The 22,770-nt window shown below is 42.2% G+C and overlaps 1 protein-coding gene across 4 annotated transcripts in view; it reads right to left on the bottom strand.

The window, feature by feature from the left end:
* The window catches only part of PLAAT1 (phospholipase A and acyltransferase 1), a 143,229-nt gene extending 122,486 nt beyond the window's left edge, over positions 1-20,743 (bottom strand). Inside the window, exon 1 of one of the 4 annotated variants that reach the window (XM_073578648.1) lies at positions 20,607-20,743. The gene's annotated coding sequence lies outside the window, so the exon portion shown is untranslated. The other 3 variants (XM_073578647.1, XM_073578650.1, XM_073578649.1) reach the window with 3 other exon arrangements.
* Between the last annotated feature and the right edge of the window lie 2,027 nt (positions 20,744-22,770).

Here is a 22,770-nt window from a genome sequence, read left to right as displayed (position 1 = left end):
TATTGAGTACCCTAGGATCTGCAGTATGGCGGGTGATTCTGTTATGAATGAGTCACCTAGGAGGCAAAACAGAAATACTAGCTAAGTCCAGAAAACCAGAGAAGTTGGCAGCTATCGGATTGCAGACCCCTGAACCTATCAACAACAACTAGCAGTAGCCGTGGGGGGTTCCTACGGTGCCCTAGACCCCTCGATCACAGCCGGAGAACTACATAGCCTAAAGACAGAAAGGGAAATCTAAACTGCCCCAAAGCAGACCCAAAGCAATAGGCTGCCCCCAACATATAATGATGGTGAAGCAAGATGGAAAAACACTCACACAAATAGAAAGATAGGCTGAGCAAATGATGGGGCCCAAGCTAACTAAATAGGACAGGATAGGAAAGCTGCTGTCTGCAATCTGCCAAAAACCCTATCAAAACAAGGGCCAACAGGCTGATAGGGAAAAAGGCCCTGAAGATGCTAGCTTCAAAAAGACTATATCAGCACTCAGGTATTTTCCGAAGACAGAGCAAAAAGGAATTCAACTCACCCCAGCAGGGAATGGCAGAAATTCAGAAAAACAAGGCAAAGCAAAACAAAACACAAATGCAAAAAGCAGTGCAGAAAACTTAGCTTTTGAGGAGCAGGAATCAGACTGGTCTCCTAGAATCCCTCAGAGAGATCACCAGCAAGGCAGCAGGGCGTCGGCTGCCTTATATCCAGTCAGCAATTCCCATCACCCAGTCATCATCATACCCAGGTGCTTGGTAATCAGCCTCACTACCTTCCTTCACCAGAAGAGGGAGTTCATCAGACCTCAATGGTGAAGGGGAAAATGAACTCACAACAGGGCTCAAAGTGCAGTCTCTCAGCTTTAATTTGAGGGTATTCACATCCTAATTGGAGTAAAAGTTTAGGAATTACAGCTCTCCAAAATGTAGCTGCCTCTTTTTCAAAGGACCAAGAGTAATTGGACAGTTATATTAAAAGCTTTTTAATGGACTGAATGGGCTATTCCTGTCACGGGGTTACCGCTACAGCATGGAAACAGAAGACTGCAACATCTGATTCCTCCTACTTCAGCGCTGAGGAGAAGCACTTCTTTATTATACTAAATGTGTTTATTTCTTCTGGCAGAACAGGGGTTAATCGGCCACGTCGGAAATCCCTGTGCTCAGCTGTGCTCAGGTAGCCACTCCTTTTCCCTTTATAATCTGGGTTCTGTTACTAATCTTTGTCAGAGATAGCTTTATTGCTGCATGGCTAAAGGAGGGAAAGGAGTTGTGGTATGAGAAGGAGAGCTGGAGGAGTAATTAGCGATAGTAATAACTCTTGGTTATTCCTTATTCGTCTCTATTCTGTTTTATTCCCTTCCTGCACACCCTGGTGGATTCCTCTATTACATGTGAGTGAATATTTTGTATGTCTGAAGTTTTCTGTTTACCATTTTCTGTGTTTCCCTGTTCGATGGGTTGGTGTATTGTGGTGCACAGGAGAGCCCCCACTTCCCTGGGTGGGGGAATAGAACAGATAGAGGGCTAGCTTAGGAGATAAGGCAAGGGTGGAGACCCCGGCATCTTCACCATCTGAAGTATCCCGGGAAGCAGGGCGAGCTAGGGCGCCCCCTAGTGCTAGGCACAGGAAAGGAGCCCCTGGTTCCGGATCACCCAACAGTTGTGTCATGACCATTCCCTTATTAATCTATCTGCAGTTAAGAAGGTAAAAGGTCAAGAGCTGGTTTCAGATGTGGAATTTTCATGTGGAAGCTGTTGCTGTGAACCCACAAAATGTAGTCAAAGTAGCTCTCAATGGAAGTCAAACAGACCATAAAGAGGCTGAAGAAAAAAAATCCATTAGAGAGATAGCAGAAATATTAGGCGTGGATATATCATCAGTTCGGTAGATTTAAAATAAAAAAATAAAGAGCACTTTGGGAATTCAAAAAGGTCTGGATGTCAACAGAAGAAAACAGTGATGGATGATCGCAGAATAATTTCCATAGTAAAGAAAAACCTCTTCACAACATTCACCCAAGTGAAGAACACTTTCCAGGAAGTAGGTGTTTGAGTATCTAAGTCTACCATAAAGAGATGAAAACAAATACAGAGGGTTCACCACAAGCTGTAAACCATTATGAAAACCATTAATAAGCCTTTAAAATAGAAAGGTATTCAAACCAAACATGAAAAAGAGTGGTGATGCCCAGGCCCTGACACAGAGTGAAGACAAAGGTGTATCTTGAAAAAGTAGGTAATCCAGCTCTTTGTTCCTTTAAAATCCATCATTTATTGAAGCAATACTTTAAAATCCAGAATCATATTGTACAGCATAAGTGTCACCAGCTTCCCCAGGGATCTGTAAGCAGCCGCGTTTCGAACTTAGTGGCTTAGTGCATAACGTGAAATTCCAGTAGGACTCTCGATTTACTAGTTTCTGATACCTATTTGTAATGTGATCATATATGTGTTCTAATATAGCAAGTCTTAGGCTTGAGCTGTATTTCTTGTGTTCTAATGAAAGATGTCTAGATAAACTATTCCTTTTTTACTTTAACTAAATAAAAAAACTAGGGAATAAAATGTAACCAGTATTTTTCCCAACATAGTATCGATATTTTAGATGTCAAAATATCAAAAGACAGTAGGCGAAATAATGTCACTTCGAGACACTTCAAAATCGTCAATGTCAACAGCCATCTTGAATTTTCTACCATCCACTTTCCCAAATGGATCAAACATATTCCACATGTACAATATTTGAGGATTAGGAAGAACTTTACTCTAGATACAGATTTGTTTGAGCAAATCAAAGATATTGGAAAGGAGATTCCTTGAAAAATGATACCCTAAAAATATTCCTCTAGATGAATTTAATCGCACAAAAAAATCTAATTTAGGGTATCTGCAAACGTTGCGGATCCGCTGCGGATCCACCCCTACGGATCTGCTGCAGATTTCCTAGTGATTTACAGTATAATGTTAATTAGTGGGAAATAAAAAACGCTGTGTACATACTGCGGAAAAATCAGTGCGGAAACGCAGCGGTTTATTTTCCGCAGCATGTCAATTGTTTGTGCGGATTCCGCAGCGTTTTTACACCCATTCCATTGTCGGAATCCACAGGTGTAAAAACGAAGGCCAAATACACACAAAATCCGCAGTAAATCCGCAATAAATCCGCAGGAAATACACAGGGAAAAAGTGCGGATTTTGACCTGCGGATTCTGCCAAAAATAGCAGATTCCGCGTGGAAAATTCTGCACAGCAATCCACAACGTGTGCACATACCCTTAGAATGTCTTTCTTCAAAGCATGCAACAAAATGATATATCTAATATCACTTCAGTGAGAAACTATAAGAAGATCAAATCTGAACATGATGATAGCAAATTCAAATACAGCTTTATAGCAGTCTTCAAGTCCTTCAAATGAGTAGAACTGCATTGTCCAAACATTACTCCATTATTCAAAGTGACCCTTTACTGTCAAAGATTCTACCTTCCAATCCAGGGATCATTTTCAGGAATATGACCCTTTTTTTCTATTATTATTGTTTTTCTTCAATTTTAACCCGTTTACCCCCAAAGGTGGTTTGCACGTTAATGACCAGGCCAGTTTTTACAATTCTGACCACTGTTAGTTTATGAGGTAATAACTCTGGAATGCTTCAACCTATCCTAGTGATTCTGAATTTTTTTGAGAAATATTGTACTTCATGATAGTGGTAAAATTTATTTGATATGACTTGTGTTTATTTGCGAGAAAAATGGAAATTTAGCAAAAATATTGAAAATTTTGCAATTTTTCAACTTTGAATTTTAATGCCCTTAAATCACAGAGATATGTGACACAAAATAGTTAATAAGTAACATTTCCCACTTGTCTACTTTACATCAGCACAGTATTGGAACAATTTTTTTTGTTAGGAAGTTGTAAGGGATAAAAGTTGACCAGCAAAAATTTACAACACCATTTTTTTTTTTAAGAGACCACATCACATTTGAAGTCACTTTGAGGGGTCTATATGATAGAAGACACCCAAAAGTGACACCATTATAAAAACTGCGCCCCTCAAGGTGCTCAAAACCTCATTCAAGAAGAAGTTTATTAACCCTTCAGATGCTTCACAAGAATTTTTGGAATATGGAAAAAAATGAACATTTAACTTTTTTCACAAAAAATTTACTAGATCCATTTTTTTTTGTTTTGGCAAGGGTAACAGGAAAAATGGACCCCAAAATGTGTTGTGTAATTTTTCCTGAGAATGCCGATACCCCATACGAGGAAGAAAACCACTGTTTGGCCGCATGGCAGAGCTTGGAAGGGAAGAAGCGCCATATGACTTTTTGAATGTAAAATTTCCTGGAACAATCATATCCTGACTGAATGCAGCCAAATATATCTTTCTCCGAAACGCTCTGTCTTTGAAGATCCAGCGCTGTTCCAGGTGATTCACAGGCCTCTCCTTATCTCCAAGCAAAGTAGAGACCTGTCAATCACCTGCAGCAGCAATAGTAAGAGCCGACAAATGACTTTCAAAGTGTATTTTCTTTTTAAAGCCAGAGCATTTAAAAGACTATTACAATTAGCTCCAATCGAGCAGTGAGGATGTGATTCATGCTGCCTGCAATTAGGGCAGTATGAATTACTTGACAGGTTCCCTTTAACCCTTAGTGACTGAGCCATTTTGCTGCTTAAAGACCTGGCCAATTTTTACAATTCTGACCACTGTCACTTTATGAGGTTATATCTCTGGAACGCTTTAACGGGTCTAGCTGATTTTGAGAGTGTTTTCTCATGACATATTGTACTTCATGTTAGTGGTAAAATTTATTCGATATGACTTGCATTTATTTATGAAAAAAATGGAAATAAGGTGACAATTTTTAAAATTTCACAATTTTCAAACTTTTAATTTTTATCCCCTTAAATTGCAGAAATATGTCACATAAAATAGTTAAATAATTTCCCACATGTCTACTTTGCATCAGCAAAATTTTAGATTTTTTTTGTTAGGAAGTTATAAGGGTTATAGGTTGACCAGAGATTTCTCATTTTTACAACAAAATTTACAGAACCATTTTTTTTAGGGACCACATAACATTTGAAGTCACTTTGAGCGGTGTGACAGAAAATACCCAAAAGTGACACCATTCTAAGAACTGCACAACTGAAGGTGCTCAAAACCACATTCAAGAAGTTAATTAACCCTTTACGTTTTTCACAGGAACTGAATCAATGTGGAAGGAAACAATGAACAATTAACTTTTTTTCACAAACATTTTCCTCCAGAATCACTTTTTTATTTTCACAAATGTAAAAAGAGAAAATGAACCACAAAATTTGTTGTGCAATTTCTCCTGAATACGCTGATACCCCATATGAAATGGTAAACCACTGTTTTGGCACATGGCAGAGCTCGGAAGGGAAGGAGCGCCATTTTACTTTTTCAATGCAGAATTGTCTGGAAATGAGATTGTACGCCATGCCGTGTTTGGAGAGCCCTTGATGTGCCTAAACAGTGGAAACCCCACACAAGTGACACCATTTTGGAAACTAGACCCCCCAAGGAACTTATCTAGATGTGTGGTGAGCACTTTGAACCCCCAAGTGCTTCACAGAAGTTTATATCGTAGAGCTGTGAAAATAAAAAAATCACTTTTTTTTCCACAAAAATGATCTTTTCACCCCCAAATTTTTATTTTCCCAAGGGTACCAGGAGAAATTAGACTGCCAAAGTTGTTTTGCAATTTGTCCTGAATATGATGATACCCCATAAGTGGGTGTAAACCACTGTTTGGGCGCACAGCTGAGTTCGGAAGGGAAGGAGCGCCATTTTACTTTTTCAATGTAGAATTGGCTGGAATTGAGATCGGATGCCATGTTGGGTTGGGAGAGCCCCTGATGTGCCTAAACAGTGGAAACCCCTGACAAGTGACCCCATTTTGTAAACTAGACCATCCTAGGAGCCTATCTAGATGTGTGGTGAGCACTTTGAACCCTCAATTGTTTCACTAAAGTTTATAATGTAGAGTCGTTTAAATAAAAAATCATTTTTTTCCACAAAAATGAATTTTAGCCCACAATTTTTTATTTTCATGAAGGTAACAGATGTTCTTGTGCAATTTGTCCTGGCTATGCTGATACCCCATATGTGAGAGGAACCACTGCTTCTGCGCATGGCAGGGCTCGGAAGTGAAGGAGAGCCGTTTTGGAATGCAGACTTTGATGGAATGGTATGCAGGCATCATGCTGTGTTTGCAGAGACCCTGATGTGCCTAAACAGTAGAAACCCTCCACAAGTGACCCCATTTTGGAAACTAGACCCCCCAAGGAACTTATCTAGATGTGTGGTGAGAGCTTTGAATCCCCAAGTGTTTCACTAAAGTTTATAATGCAGAGCCGTGAAAATAAAAAAATATTTTTTTTCCATAAAAATTATTTATTAGCCCTCAATTTATTTTTCACAAGGGTAACAGGAGAAATTGGACCCTAAGAGTTGTTGTCCAATATGTCCCGAGCACACTGGTACCCCATATGTGGGAGAAAACTACTGTTTGGGCACACGTCAGGGCTCGGAACGGATGTAGTGATGTTTCAAAATGCCGACTTGATGGAAAGGTCTGCTGGCGTCATGTTACATTTGCAGAGTGCTTGATGTGCCTAAACAGTAGAAACCCCACACAAGTGAGCCCATTTTGGAAACTAGACCCCCCAAGGAAATTATTTAGATGTGTGGTGAGCGCTTTGAACTCCCAAGTGCTTCACAGAAGTATATAACGCAGAGCTGTGACAATAAAAAATCATTTTTTTCCTCAAAAAAAGATTTTTTTAGCCAGCAATTTTTTAGTTTCATAAGGGTAACAGGAGAAATTTGAACACAAAAGTTGTTGTCCAGTTTGACCTGAGTACGTTGGTACCCCATATGTGTCGGGGGAAACCACTGTTTGGGCACACACCGATGTTTCGAAATGCAGACTTTGATGAACGGTCTGCGGGCATCATGTTGTGTTTGCAGAGCCCCTGATGTACCTAAACAGTAGAAACTCTCCACAAGTGACCACAGTTTGGAAACTAGACCCTCTCATGGACTTTATCCAGATGTGCTGTGAGAACTTTGAACCTCCAAGTATTTCAATAAAATGTTTATAATTCAGAGATGTGAAAATAAAAAAAACATTTTTTTCCCACAAAAATGATTTTTAGCCCTCAATTTTTTACACAAGGCTAACAAGAAATTGGACCCCAAAACTTGTTGTACAATTTGTCCTGAGTACGCCAATACCCCATATGTGGGGGTAAACCACTGTTTGGGTGCATGGCAGACCTCGGAAGGGAAAAAGCGCTGTTTGACTTTTTCAAGGTTTGGAGACCCCTTTTATGTACCTAAACAGTGGAAACCCTCCAATTCTAACTTCAACCCTAACTCCAATGCACCTCTAACCTTAATCTCAACCCTAACCATATCCATAACCACAAACCTAACCCTAATACACCCCTAACCCTAATCCCAACCTTATCCCTAATCCCAACCCTAACCACAAACCTAAGCCTAACACACCACTAACCCTAATCCCAACCCTTACCCTAATCCAACCTTAACCATAATCCATAATCCTAACCCTAACACACCTCTAACCCTAATCCCAACCCTAACCCTAATCCCAACCCTAACCATAACCCTAACCACAAACCTAACCCAAACACACCCCTAACCCTAATCCCAACCCTAATCCCAACCTTAAACCTAACCACAAACCTAACCCTAACACACCCCTAACCCTAATTCCAAAGTTAACCCTAATCCCAACCCTAACCATAACCCTAACCACAAACCTAAGCCTAACGCACCCCTAACCCTAATCCCAACTTTTACCCTATTCCCAAGCTTAACCATAACCCTAACCACAAACCTAACCCTAATACACCCCTAATCCTAATCCCAACCCTAACCAGAATCCCAACCCTAACCCTATTCCCATCCCTAACCATAACCATAACTACAAACCCTAACCATAACCCTAACCACAAACCAAAGCCTAACACACCCCTAACCCTAATCCCAACCCTTACCATAATCCCAACCTTAACCATAACCCTAACCACAAACCTAACACTAACACACCCCTAACCCTAATCCCAACCTTAACCCCTTCATGACCCAGCCTATATTGATTAATGACCTGGCAATTTTTTGCAATTCTGGCCAGTGTCCCTTTATGAGGTAATAACTCGGGAATGCTTCAACGGATCCTAGCGATTCTGAGACTTTTTTTTCGTGACATATTGGGCTTCATGTTAGTGGTAACTTTAGGCCGATAATTTTTGCGTTTATTTGAGAAAAAAATGGAAATTTGGCGAAAATTTTGAAAATTGAATTTTTATTCTCTTAAACCAGAGAGTTATGTGACACAAAATAGTTACCGTATATGCTCGAATATAAGCCGAGATTTTCAGCCCAAAAAATTGGGCTGAAAGTCCCCCTCTCGTCTTATATTCGAGTCATATACAAAGGGGGTCAGAGGGGGAGGGGGGGCGGGGGTGTAAGGTCATACTTACCCATCCTGACGCTGTGTCTTGAGCCCCTAGCTTCTCCCCATGCTCTCTCTTCCAGCCTTCAGCGGTCACATGGTGCTGCTCATTAAAACTTATGAATATGCGCATATTCATGAGTTTTAATGAGCGGTACCACATGACCGCTGAAGGCAGGAAGAGAGAGCACGGGGAGAAGCTGGGGGCTCAAGACACAGCGTCAGGACGGGTAAGTATAGCGATACTCACCTGTCCTGCGTCCATGGCTGCTTGCTGCTGTCTGTCATCGGTCAGTGACTTTAGACAGCAGAGGGCGCGATGACGTGGTTAGTGCGCGCCACGCCCCCTGCAGTCTGAACATCACTGACTGATGACGTGGCAGATAGCAGTGAGCAGCCATGGACGCAGGACACGTGAGTATCTCAGGTGCCAGCAGTGACACCGGCACCTGACACCCAGCGACGGAGAGGTGAGTATGTCATTTTTTTTATTTTTACATGCAGCAGCAGCAGCATGGGGGCAGCATATGGGGGAACAATCTATGGAGCTAATTATGGGGGCAGCATATGGGGGAACAATCTATGGAGCTAATTATGGGGGCAGCATATGGGGGAACAATCTATGGAGCTTCTTATGGGGGCAGCATATGGGGGAATAATCATATGGGGGAACAATCTATGGAGCTTCTTATGGGGCAGCATATGGGGGAACAATCTATGGAGCTTCTTATGGGGACACCATATGGGGGAATAATCTATGGAGCATTTCCCACCCTAGGCTTATACTCGAGTCAATAAGTTCTCCCAGTTTTTTGTGGCAAAATTAGGGGGGTCTGCTTATACTCGAGTCGGCTTATACTCGAGTATATGCGGTAATAAATAAAATTTCCCACATGTCTACTGTACATCAGCACAATTTTGGAAACAATTTTTTTTTGTTAGGAAGCTATAAGGGTTAAAAGTTGACCAGCAATTTCTCATTTTTACAGCAAAATTTACAAAACCATTTTTTTAGGGACCACCTCACATTTGAAGTCACTTTGAGGGGTCTATATGGCAGAAAATACCCAAAATAGGCACCATTCTAAAAACTGCACCCTCAAGCTATTCAAAACCACATTACATTCAAAAAGTTTATTAACCCTTCAGGTGCTTCACAGGAACTAAAGCAACATGGAAGGAAAAAGTGGACATTTTAATTTTTCCAACAAAAAGTTTGTTTTAGCATCAATTTTTTTAATTTTCACATGGGCAACAAGATAAATTTGATCTTAAAGTTTGTTGGGCAATTTCTTCTGAGTACACCGATACCTCATATGTGGTCATAAACCACTGTTTGGGAGCACGGCAGGGCTCAGAAGGGAAGGAGCGCTATTTGACTTTTTGAATGGAAAATATGCTGGAATATTTACCGGTTGCCATGTTGCTTTTGGAGAGCCCCTGTGTGCCTAAACATTGGAGCTCCCCCACAAGTGACCCAATTTTGGAAAATAGACCCCCTAAGGAACTTATCTAGATACAATAGTGAGCACTATGAACCCCCAGGGACTTCACAAATTGATCCGTAAAAAAAAAGTACTTTTTTTGTCACAAAAATTTTATTTTAGCCTGTTTTTTCATTTTCACATGGGCAACAGGATAAAATGGATCCTAAAATTTGTTGGGCAGTTTCTCCTGAGTACAATGATACCTCATATGTGGTCATAAACCACTGTTTGGACACATGGCAGGGCTCAGAAGGGAAGGAGTGCCATTTGACTTTTTGAATGGAAAATTAGCTCCAATCGTTAGCGGACACCATGTCGCATTTGGAGAGTCCCTGTGTGCCTAAACAGTGAAAAAAACCACAGGTGACCTTATTTTGGAGACTAGACCCCTTAAGGAACTTATCTAGATGTGTGGTGAGCGCTTTGAACCCCCAAGTGCTTTCACAGATGTTTATAACGCAGAGCAGTGAAAATAAAAAATCATTTTTTTCCTCAAAAATGAATTTTTAGCCCACTATTTTTTATTTTCACAAGGCTAAAAGGAGAAATTGGACCACAAACATTGTTGTGCATTTTGTCCTGAGCACATTGATAACCCATATATGGGTGGACCACTGTTTGGGTGCATGGGAGAGCTCGGAAGGGAAGGAGCACCATTTTGAAATGCAGACTTTGATGGAATGTTCTGCAGGCGTCATGTTGCGTTTGCAGAGGCCCTGATGTGCCTAAACAGGAAAAACCCTACAAGTGACCCCATTTTGGAAACAAGACCCCCCCAAGGAACTTGTCTAGATGTGTAGTAATCATTTTGAACCCTGAAGTGCTTCACAGAAGTTTATAAACGCAGAGCCGTGAAAATAAAAAAATCATTTTTTTCCTCAAAAATGATTTTTTAGCCTGCTATTTTTTATTTTCCCAAGAGTAACAGGAAAAATTGGACCTCAAAAGTTGTTGTCCAGTTTGTCCTGAGTATGCTGGTACCCCATATGTGGGGGGAACCACTGTTTGGCTGCACAGCAGGGCTCAGAAGGGAAGGAGGGCCATTTTGACTTTTTGAAAGCTCCAATGGCTATCGGACACCATGTCGTGTTTGGAGAGCCCCTATGAGCCTAAACTTTGAAGCTCCCCCACAAATGACCCCATTTTGGAAACTAGACCCCCTAAGGAACTTATATAGATGCATAATGAGCACTTTGAACACCCTGGTGCTTCACAGATTTTATAACGCAGAGCCATGAAAATAAAAAATATTTTTTCTCCTCAAAAAATTAATTTAACTCGCAAATTTTTATTTTCACAAGGGCAACAGGATAAATTGGACCCCAAAAGTTGTTGCACAGTTTGTCCTTAGTACGCTGGTACCTGATATGTGGGGGAGAACTAATGTTTGGTCACACATCAGGGCTCGGAAGGGAAGTTTATAATGCAGAGCCATGAAAATAAAAATATTTTTTTTCCATAAATATGATTTATTAGCACCCAATTTATTTTTCACAAGGGTAACAGGAGAAATTGGACCCTAAGAGTTGTTGTCCAATTTGTCCTGAGTGCACTGGTACCCCATATGTGGGAGAAAACTACTGTTTGGGCACACGTCAGGGCTCGGAACGGATGTAGTGATGTTTGAAAATGCCGACTTGATGGAATGGTCTGCTGGCGTCATGGTATGTTTGCAGAGTGCTTGATGTGCCTAAACAGTAGAAACCCCACACAAGTGAGCCCATTTTGGAAACTAGACCACCAAGAAAATTATCTAGATGTGTGGTGAGTGCTTTGAACCCCCAAGTGCTTCACAGAAGTTTATAACGCAGAGCCGTGACAATAAAAAATCATTTTTTTCCTCAAAAAAAGATTTTTTTAGCCAGCAATTTTTCATTTTCATAAGGGTAACAGGAGAAATTTGAACACAAAAGTTGTTGTCCAGTTTGACCTGAGTACGTTGGTACCCGATATGTGGGGGGAAACCACTGTTTGGGCACACACCGGGGCTCGGAAGGGAGTGAGCACCGTTTGATTTTTTGAACGCAAATTTGGCTGGAATCAATGGTGGCGCCATGTCGCGTTTGGAGACTCCCTGATGTGCCTAACTAGTGGAAACCCCTCAATTCTAACTCAACCCTAACCCCAACACATCCCTAACCCTAACCACAACCCTAATTCCAACCCTAACACTGACCACAAGCCTAACCATAATCCCAACCCCAACACACTCCTAACCCTAATCTTAACCCTAATTCCAACCCTAACCCTTATCCCAACCCTAATTCCATCCCTAACCCTAATTCCCACCATATCCCTAATTCCAACCCTAACCCTAATTCCAAACCTAACCCTAATTCCAAACCTAACCCTAATTCTAACCCTAACCCTAATTCCAACCCTAACCCTAACCCTAGACCTAACCCTAGACCTAACCCTAGCCCTAATGGAAAAAAATACTTTATTTTTTTATTTGTTCCTACCTTTGGGGGTTATAAACTGGGGGTTAATTTACTTTTTTATATTTTGATCACTATGATAGGATCTTTCATAGTGATCAAAATGTACCTGCAATGAATGAATGAATGACGCTGCAGCTGGCAGATTCGACAGGTGCACTGAGCATGCGCCCGCCATTTTGAAAGATGGCGGTGCCCATGCAGGAGGGAGGAGGGACACCGGGAGCGACACGGCGACTCAGGAGTACCGGGGGGAGGTACGGTGATCGGAAAGTGGAGGGAGCTGAGGGCAGGGGAGAGGGAGCAGATGCTGATTGTGGCCCCCATCAGCCGGTGGGGGGTCGGATCTCAGTCTCCAGCCATGCCCGATGCTATTGCAGCATTAGCCCTGGCTGAATTGTAATATTTCACCAAATTTCAATGTTGAAATATTAGAATTGCTCTGATTGGCTGTTTCACTTTTAACAGCCAATCCGAGCGATCGTAGCCACGGGGGGCAAAGCCATCACCTCTGGGATGAAGTACAAAGGGTACTGTGTCTGCGGGTCAGGTAACCTTTCAGTGACCCCAGTCACCCAACCTGCAGGAACGTGATCCCCCCATGACACAGCATATGCGTCACAGGTCAGATTGGCATTGACTTTCATGACTCATGCGCTGTGTCACAGGTCGGAAAGGAGTTAACTCTAATCCCAACCCTAACCACAAACCCTAACCATAACTCTAGCCACAAACCTAAGCCTAACAGACCCCTAACCAAAATCCCAACCCTTACCCTAATCCCAACTTTAACCATAACCCTAACCACAAACCTCCCCGTAGCACACCCCTAACCCTAATCCCAACCGTAACTAACTTTAGCCCCAACCCAAACCCTAACTTTAACTTCAACCCTAACCCTAACTTTAGCCCCAACCCTAAGCTTAACTATAGCTCCAACAATAACCCTAACTTTAGTTCAACTCACTTTAGCCTAACTCACTTTAGCCCAACTCATTTTAGCTCAACTCACTTTAGCCCAACTCACTTTAGCTCAACTCACTTTAGCCCTACTTTTGCCCTAATGGGAAAATGGAAATAAATACATTTTTTTATTTTATTATTTTTCCCTAACTAAGTGATGATAAAGGGTGGTTTGATTTACTATTTTTTTTAAAGTATTTTCATCACTGTGATAGGGTCTATCACAGTGATCAAAATGAACCAATAGGAAAAAATCTCCTATTGTTGCCAGGTGCTGGCCGGCAGATCTCGGTGGGCGCACACGCCCGCCATTTTCTCCAGGAAGAAGAAAACAGCGGCCCGGAGGACTTCAGGGGCGCCTGCAGGGTCAACAGAGGTACCGGGGGGTGGTCGGGGGACCGGGAGACCCTATTTCTCCCCTGATGTGCGATCACATCAGAGGAGAGAGAAATTAAATGGAAAATCGGACTTTTTTTTGCGGTCACCGTTACACCATTAATAATGGCTATCGCAATATCAGGGTTGGTAAACACCGACCCGAATCATGTTCTCTGGGGTCTCGGCTACCCCCTGCAGTCGAGAACCCAGAGAAATTTCAACACTGGGGGCGTTATAACCATAAACCTCAGCGTCATTAAAAAGTGGCTCTGTGGCTTAAGTACCCTTAACTGCTGCCATTAAAAGGCATATCGGCGGTCATTGAGGGGTTAAAGATCCTTGACAATCTGAGACACTGTTAAAGATTTTTCTTTGGTCCCCACAAGCACCATTTTGTACCAAGTGAACCTTCCCTATCAGTTTCTGCATCGTCCCAAAATGTACAGTTGTGCTCAAAAGTTTACATGCCCCAGCAGAATTTTTGCTTTCTTGGCCTTTTTTCAGAGAATATGAATGATAACAAAAAAAACTTTTTCTCCACTCATGGTTAGTGATTGGGTGAAGCCTTTTATTGACAAACTACTGTGTTTTCTCTTTTTAAATCATAATGACATCCCAAAACATCGAAATGACCTGATCAAAAGTTTACATACCCCATTTCTTAATACCGTGTATTGCCCTCCCTAGCAATGACATCTTGTGGTCTTTTGTGGTAGTTGTGGATGAGGTTCTTTATTTTCTCAGATGGTAAAGCTGCTCACTCTTCTTTGCAAAAAACCCTCCAATTCCTGTAAATTCCTGGGCTGTCTAGAATGAAATGTGCGCTTGAGATCTCCCCAGAGAGACTCAATGATATTGAGGTCAGGAGACTTAGATGGCCACTTCAGAAACTTCACTTTGTTCTGCTGTAGCCAATGACAGGTAGACTTGGCCTTGTGGTTTGGATCATTGTCATGGTGGATTATCCAAGTACGTCCCATACACTGCTTCAGCGCTGATGATTGCAAATTTGCCTCCAGTATTTTCTGATAACGTGCTGCATTCATCTTTCCTTCAACTTTGACCAAGTTTCCTGTGCCTTTGTAGCTCACACATCCCCAAAACATCAGCGATCCACCTCCATGCCTTGTTGACCTCTCTCCAAGTGTAACGTTTATGGTTGTGGCCAAAAAGTTCAATTTTGGTCTCATCACTCCAAATTACCTTATTCCAGAAGTTTTGAGGCTTGTCTCTGTGCTATTTTGCATATTGTAGGCAAGATACTTTGTGGCATTTGCACAGTAATGGCTTTCTTCTGGCGACTCGACCATGAAGCCCATTTTTCTTCAAGTGCCTCCTTATTGTACATCTTAAAACAGCCACACCGCTAGTTTTCAGAGAGTCCAGTATTTCAGCTGATGTTATTGGTGGGTTTTTCTTTGCATCAAGAACAATTTTCCTGGCAGTTGTGGACGAAATTTTGGTTTGTCTACCTGACCGTGGATTTGTTTTTACAGAGCCCCAGATTTTCCATTTGTTAATCACAGTTTGAATGCTGCTGACTGGCATTATCAATTCCTTGGATATCTTTTTGTGTCCCTTTCCTGTTTTATACAGTTCAACTACCTTTTCCCATAAATCTATTAACAATTCTTTTGCTTTCGTCATGACTTCCAAACCAGAAACATCAGTGACTGGATGAAAGCTGCAAGAGTTTGTCTGGATCCTAGAAACTCACTCAGCTTTTATGTACACACACTGATTACAAGCAAACAGGTCACAGGTGAGGATATTGCCTTTAGAAGCCATTCAAGCCCATTTGTGTCAACTTCTGTGCATGTTATTAGGCCAAAATCACCAGGGTATGTGAACTTTTAATCAGTCACTTGGATGTTTTGGATTGTCATTATGATCTAAAAGGAGAAAACAAAGTAGTCTGACAATAAATGGCTTCACCCAACCACTAGTGGAGAAAAAGTTTTGGTCATTCATATTCTCTGAAAAAATGCCAAGAAAGGGGTATGTAAACTTTTGAGCACAACTGTATATAGAATTTCCTGAAGAATGAACACGAGGGGATCATAAAGACAAAGTAAAATGTGGACAAAATATAAAAGGTTCTGGAAACTTAGCGGTCAACTGTGTATTTTCCGTGATTGATAAAGACACAGAATAGCAGATCCATGTACCTGTCAACTTGAACATTCTATGTGCATTAAAAGAGGCTTAGACAATAGAAACAGAAAATTCCCATGGAAACAGGGTTATCAGCTTAGAGCATGGTGAACAGTGAGTACTGAAGGCAAACACAACAGAAATTTTAGTTGATAATACCCAGTATGAGTATTTTTTATTGCATGTACCAAAGACATATTAGAGTCTGTCTTGTTTTATCCTTAATCCAATATACCTGAAAAACATATTAATGCCTCATTTACCCTGATCCAATCATCAGAAGCTCAACAGGTCAGGTGACTGCAGGTCAGTGACATCTATACTTCTGGTCCAGCAGAGAGTGATAGTTTGGTGGGGAGTGTAGTCTAAGGGTACGTGCACACGCTGCGGCTTGGGGTGCGGATTTGGCCGTGCGGATTTTGTAAAATCCGCAGGTAAATCTGCAGGTCAAAAGACCTGTGGTTTTACCTGCGGATTAGTCTGCGGTTTTGCTCTGCGGTTTTGCCCTGTGGTTTTTCATCTCCAGAATGGAGGAGATGGCAAACTGCAGCGGAATCCGCAGAAAGAATTGACATGTCAATTCTTTCTGCGGTTTGGAAACCGCAGGAAAACCGCGCGGAAAAATCCACACCGTCTGCACTGCGGTTTTTAATATCCATAGGATATTATGGTACTGTACACCGCAGCAATAACTGCTGCGGATCCGCAGCTGCCAAATCCGCTGTGGAACCACAGCAGAATCTGCAGCGTGTGCACACACCCTTAGGATGAGGATATCTTATTGCATTGTTTTGCAATCCTGGCTCAGATCTGGCAAATTTCACATTTGAGCAGAGAACCCCTTTAATGCACAGTGCACTCATGCAGATGACTGAATTATCACTACAAGTGTGATCCAACAAAACTTTGGATCGCACTCAGACCAATGTTAATGTGTGGAGCTGTGCACATGTCAGATGTCGGAGCAGGACATAATTGCTGCATGCCCTAGTTGGAGCCGATATTCTGATCACACTCAACCATGCAAGTCAACCAGTCCATGGAAATCAATTGACTGCACTCAGATGACATCTGAGTGCAGCCCAATTTCCGGGTACTGACACAATGAATGAGATGGAAAAATTTTTGTCTCCATCTCCTCATCCATCTGAATTGGATTACACTCTGCTCTTAAGGTACTGTCACACTTAGCGATGTACCAGCGATCCCGACCAGCGATATGACGCGGTCAGGATCGCTGGTACATCGCTAAGTAGTCGCAAGTGAGCTGCCACACAGGCAGATCTCACCAGCGACATCGCAGGGGACGGGGGTCGCTACTTACCTGTCACACTAGGCGATCCTGCGTCCTCCCGCCCGGCTCCACGCTCGTCTCTCCACAGGAAGTGCCGCAGGAAGCTGATGACGAGAAACAGTCCAGGATGTTCTCGCACGATCAGCGATAACCAGCGGGGGAGCCGGTCGTGGGTAAGTATCAGACACAGAGATATCGCTAAGTGTGACAGTACCTTTACTAAACTTTGTTCAGAGTTAGTGTGTGATTTGCATAATTAACCTGATTGTCTCGGATGAGAGAATTATACAGTCGTCTGCATCTAGACTAAAGGCCCAGTCACACATAAAGATGCACCAGTGATCCCGACAACGATATGACATTGTCAGGATCGCTGGTGCATCGCTACATGATTGCTGGGGAGCTGCCAAACAGGCAGCTTCACCAGCGATCAGCACCAGTGAGGACGCTGGTCTCTAAGGTAAATATCGGGTTACTAAGTGGCGCGCGTCACTTAGTTACCCGATGTGTACCTTAGAAACCTGCGTGCTCACGCCGGGAGCTGCCAGCACGCAGGTTTCTAAGGTACACATCGGGTAACTAAGTGACGCGCGCCGCTTAGTAACCCGATATTTACCTTAGATACCAGCTCCCAGCGCCTGCTTAGAGCGCTGGGAGCCTCGCTGATCGTTGGCTCCCGCTGCCACACGCAGCGATGCGCGCTGGTCAGCGGGAGAGCAACGATGAAAAAATGGCCTAGGCCGATCGAGCACGATCAGCGATACCCGGCGGGGGGGCAGGTCACTGATCCCAGTCACACACAGCGATCTCGCTGGAGAGATTGCTGTGGCGTCACAAAATCAGCGATCTCGCTAGCGATGTGTGTGACGGGGCCTTAAGAGCCATTCATGTCTGCAAATTCCACGTGCAGCTCTGTGTATTCAGATGCAGGACAGGCGGGTGCAAGAGCTGCCAGCTGTTCCATGCATTCTTCTGCTCCATAAATAGCAAAAAACTGCATGCAGTCATTAAATTCTAGGTGGACCACTACTTATGTGCACTTGCATAATAAATTGCGCTGGGCTGTGTGCTGTCCGTTGTGCACATGGACAAGACACTGACTGAAATTACTAGCTGAACGAGATCAAGCACCTTAAAAATGAATCTGAATCAGGCCATATTCAGTGTTTGGTCAGTATTTTACCTCAATATTTTGTCAGTAGTTTACCTCAGTATTTGTTCAGTATTTTACCTCAGTATTTGTTCAGTATTTTACCTCAGTATTTGTTCAGTATTTTACCTCAGTATTTGGTCAGTATTTTACCTCAGTATTTGGTCAGTATTTTACCTCAGTGTTTGGTCAGTATTTTGCCTCAGTATTTGGTCAGTATTTTACCTCGGAATTTGGTCAGTATTTTACCTCAGTGTTTGGTCAGTATTTTGCCTCAGCATATGGTCTGTTTTTTACCTCAGTATTTGTAAGCCAAAACCAGGAGTGGGTGATAATACAGAAATGGTGACGTGTTTCTATTATACTTTTCCTCTAATTCGTCCTCTCCTGGTTTTGGCTTGCAAACACTGAGGTAAAAAACTGACTATATACTCACTGTGTAAATGAAGCCTTATGGAAACTTATGGTAAATTGAAATGATACCGCAGATTTGGTCAAGTTTAGTATCTGTATACAGTGGCGTAACTTTAAACTCGTAGGCCCTGATGCAAAATCTCCAGTGAGACCCCCAATTATTACGGGTCTTTAATAGCAATAGTATTTTCATATGGTCCAAAGGGAAGTTTTGTGCCCTGTTGGCTCCAGAGTCTATTGCAACCCATACACCTATTGTAGTTGCGCTACATAGGTCTGTACAGTTTCATCATTGTCTGGGTCCAAGCTGCTGGAGACCAATCTGATGAGGCATCTTACTTTAAATGGTTTACACCATAGTGATTTTTGGAAAAATGTTTTAGTGTAGATAGGTTAAGGGCTTATACTCACTTGCAAGAGAATCGCACGTTTCTCGTGCCAGTCTCTCGCCTGAAAACCTGGCACTGCCTCCGGCACTGGGATTGGAGCGTTCGGCTGCATAGAAATACATGTAGCCGCACGCTCCGGTCCCAGTGCCGGTGGCAGTGCCATCTTTTAATGCCAGAGACTGGCACGAGAATCGTGCGAGTTTCTCGCAAGTGAGTATGAGCCCTTAGTATAATTTGAAGTACTTTGCATTTTTTGTTCTAAACACAGTATACTCTATATATTGCGTTTTTTTCATACATTTTACCATAAACGTCTCTATAGGAAAAAAGCAATGAAAAACACATTTAATGTCCTCCCATCACCATTATTCCATCTTGACCATCACTCACTTATACACACACAGGGCCTTTCACACATGGTGTGTATTAAGTCAGATCATTTATCTTTTCTAAGGGTAAAAAAACCAAATAGCAAATCCATGATTTATTTTAGATCTAGCTGATTATTTAGCTAAACATTTCTTTGGCTAATCTGGGTGAAAACCCTTATGGTTGCCACTACAATACCCAGTGTTGTCACACAGCCATCCTGAGTGGCGAAGCCGTATCGTTATATAGAGATGTGGTTTTCTGTTCCAGCATATGCCTAATAATTGGGTAGATCTGCCATTCAGGACTGAAGGGAAACTAATTGCTCTAGGTTGCCCTCCAATTTGATGGCAACAGATATAACTGAAGAAACAGCTGGAAAAAAATGAACATAATGTTTGGATATCTCAGGTATTTCACGTGTGCCTATGGTAAATCTTCTCACCCTAAAATCTTCGGCTCGGTTTTGGTTCATCTAGTTCCAAGGTTCAGTTTATTTCCCTGCCCCTGTATCTAATGTGTGTGACCTAAGCCAAGAGACAACTTGTTGTGCTCCTCCTGGCCCTTAGCACCTGTGACACATGCCCTGGTTGCCATTTTCCAAGTTATGCGTCAGCTAGCCTGGAATAGGGAGCAACAAAATTTAAAGGTAAGCTAGATAGCCTTGGAAGTCTCATGCAGGTTGTGTAGCCTCTTCTGTATCTGAGGCCCCTCAGCAGCTCTCATTCATTCTTTTCTATAGGGTCATCACCCTCAAACATTCTGGGCAGCTGGCATTGTAGTGTTACTTACCGGTGTGTGGCGAGCATGTCATCCCTGTGGTCCATGTATAGGAGCTGCGCTCTCCTGAGAGGAGACAGGTGCCTGCTCACACCTTATGGCTAAACCCCTCCTTGTCATGCACCACAGCATCAATTGTTCTGCAAATTAGATGCTGCCCAACTGCCAATCAGAAGCCAGGGATGCTTATACATCCAGGCAAAAGAGCTGCTTCTGGATATAGCGTGACCCTCAGTCATGTGAGGGGTGGCACAGATAAAAACAAAACGTCAGCTCACCCCCTTGTTGATTGTTTGGCATGTAAAGCAGATAGCAAGGCTTCTGTCTTAGTGCAGGGAGCGCTGTCAATGGCTGCACACGTAATACAGCTGCTGAGGAGAAGGGATTCCGCATCCTTTATGTAGCCAGCACTATCACATACAGACAATGCTTACGCACATTGAGCTGATGAATGCCTCTTAGTCGTGGCGTACATAATGTGCACAAACACTTCAATAGACCAAAAGCAGTGAACTTTCCATGTACTAAAAACAGTGACAGCACACATCTCCATGACAGCAGCTGAATAGTTAATCAAAACTTGTAAAGGGGCCACACTCCTTACTCTCCTTGAATAATTCATGCAGTATTGATCAAAGGAAACAATCAATATAATTTATGAAAATAAAGATGTATGAATCCTGTTCTTATCAAAGTAATACATCCATCCATCTTGAGACCGCGAGATGGTATTTTACCTAAAACTTTAAACTGGTATTTATCACAAAAATTGAATTTTGATAAATTTGTGCAAAAATGAAAATACTACAGATCTTGTAATTGCTCAAAAAGTACTCATGAGGGAAAGAAGAGAGTGAGAGAACACTGCTGACCATAAGAGCTTACTCAGAAGAGAAGACCCCATTGTTCATAAGCTTACTCTTTACAGTATAGACAGGACCCACACAGTAAAATCACAGACTGATAGGTTATAATAGAATAGATAGAATTAATATATACACATAGAATACATAGATACAGTGCCTTGCGAAAGTATTTGGCCCCCTGGAACTTTTCAACCTTTTCCCACATATCATGCTTCAAATATAAAGATACAAAATGTAAATTTTTGGTGAAGAATCAACAAAAAGTGGAACACAATTGTGAAGTTGAACGAAATTTATTGGTTATTTAAAATTTTTGTGGAAATGCAAAAACTGAAAAGTAGGGCGTGCAATATTATTCGGCCCCTTTACTTTCAGTGCAGCAAATTCACTCCAGATCTCTGAATGATTCAATGTTGTCCTAAATGACTAATGATGATAAATATAATCCACCTGTGTGTAATCAAGTCTCCATATAAATGCACCTGCTCTGTGATAGTCTCAGGGTTCTGTTTAAAGCACAGAGAGCATCATGAAGAGGAAGGAACACAATAGGCAGATCAATGATACTGTTGTGGAGAAGTTTAAAGCCGGATTTGGATACAAAACGATTCCCAAAACTTTAAACATCCCAAGGAGCACTGTGCAAGAGATCATATTGAAATGGAAGGAGTATCATGCCACTGCAAATCTACCAAGACCTGGCAGTCCCTCTAAACTTTCATCTCAAACAAGGAGAAGACTGATCAGAGATGCAGCCAAGAGGCCCATTATCACTCTGGATGAACTGCAGAGATCTACAGCTGAGGTGGGACAGCCTGTCCATAGGACAACAATCAGTCATACACTGCACAAATCTGGCCTTTATGGAAGAGTGGCAAGAAGAAAGCCATTTCTCAAAGATATCCATAAAAAGTGTCATTTAAAGATTGCAACAAGCCACCTGGGAGACACACCAAACATGTGGAAGAAGGTGCTCTGGTCAGATTAAATCAAAATCGAACTTTTTGGCAACAATGCCAAACGATATGTTTGGTGTAAAGGCAACACAGCTCATCACCCTGAACACACCATCCCCACTGTCAAGCATGGTGGTGGCAGCATCATGGATTGGGCCTGCTTTTCTTCAGCAGGGACAGGGAAGATGGTTAAAATTGATGGGAAGATGGATGGAGCCAAATACAGGACCATTATTGAAGAAAACCTGTTGGAGTCTGCAAAAGACCTGAGACTGGGACGGAGATTTGTCTTCCAACAAGACAATGATCCCAAACATAAAGGAAAATCTACAATGGAATGGTTCACAAATAAATGTATCCAGGTGTTAGAATGGCCAAGTCAAAGTCCAGACCTGAATCCAATAGAGAATCTGTGGAAAGAGCTGAAAACTGCTGTTCACAAACGATCTCCATCAAACCTCCCTGAGCTCAAGCTATTTGCCAAGGAAGAATGGGCAAGAATTTCAGTCTCTCGATGTACAAAACTGATAGAGACAAACCACAGCAAAAGGTGGCGCAACAAAGTATTAAGTTAAAGGGACCGAATAATATTGCACGCCCCACTTTTCAGTTTTTGAATT

This window comes from Dendrobates tinctorius, unplaced genomic scaffold, assembly GCF_039654945.1.
Source record: "Dendrobates tinctorius isolate UK_male_01 unplaced genomic scaffold, ASM3965494v1 ptg000060l, whole genome shotgun sequence".
NCBI classification, from domain to species: domain Eukaryota; kingdom Metazoa; phylum Chordata; class Amphibia; order Anura; family Dendrobatidae; genus Dendrobates; species Dendrobates tinctorius.
The sequence above is the reverse complement of the archived record's forward strand: the minus strand, read 5'-3'. Positions and strand labels throughout refer to the sequence as shown.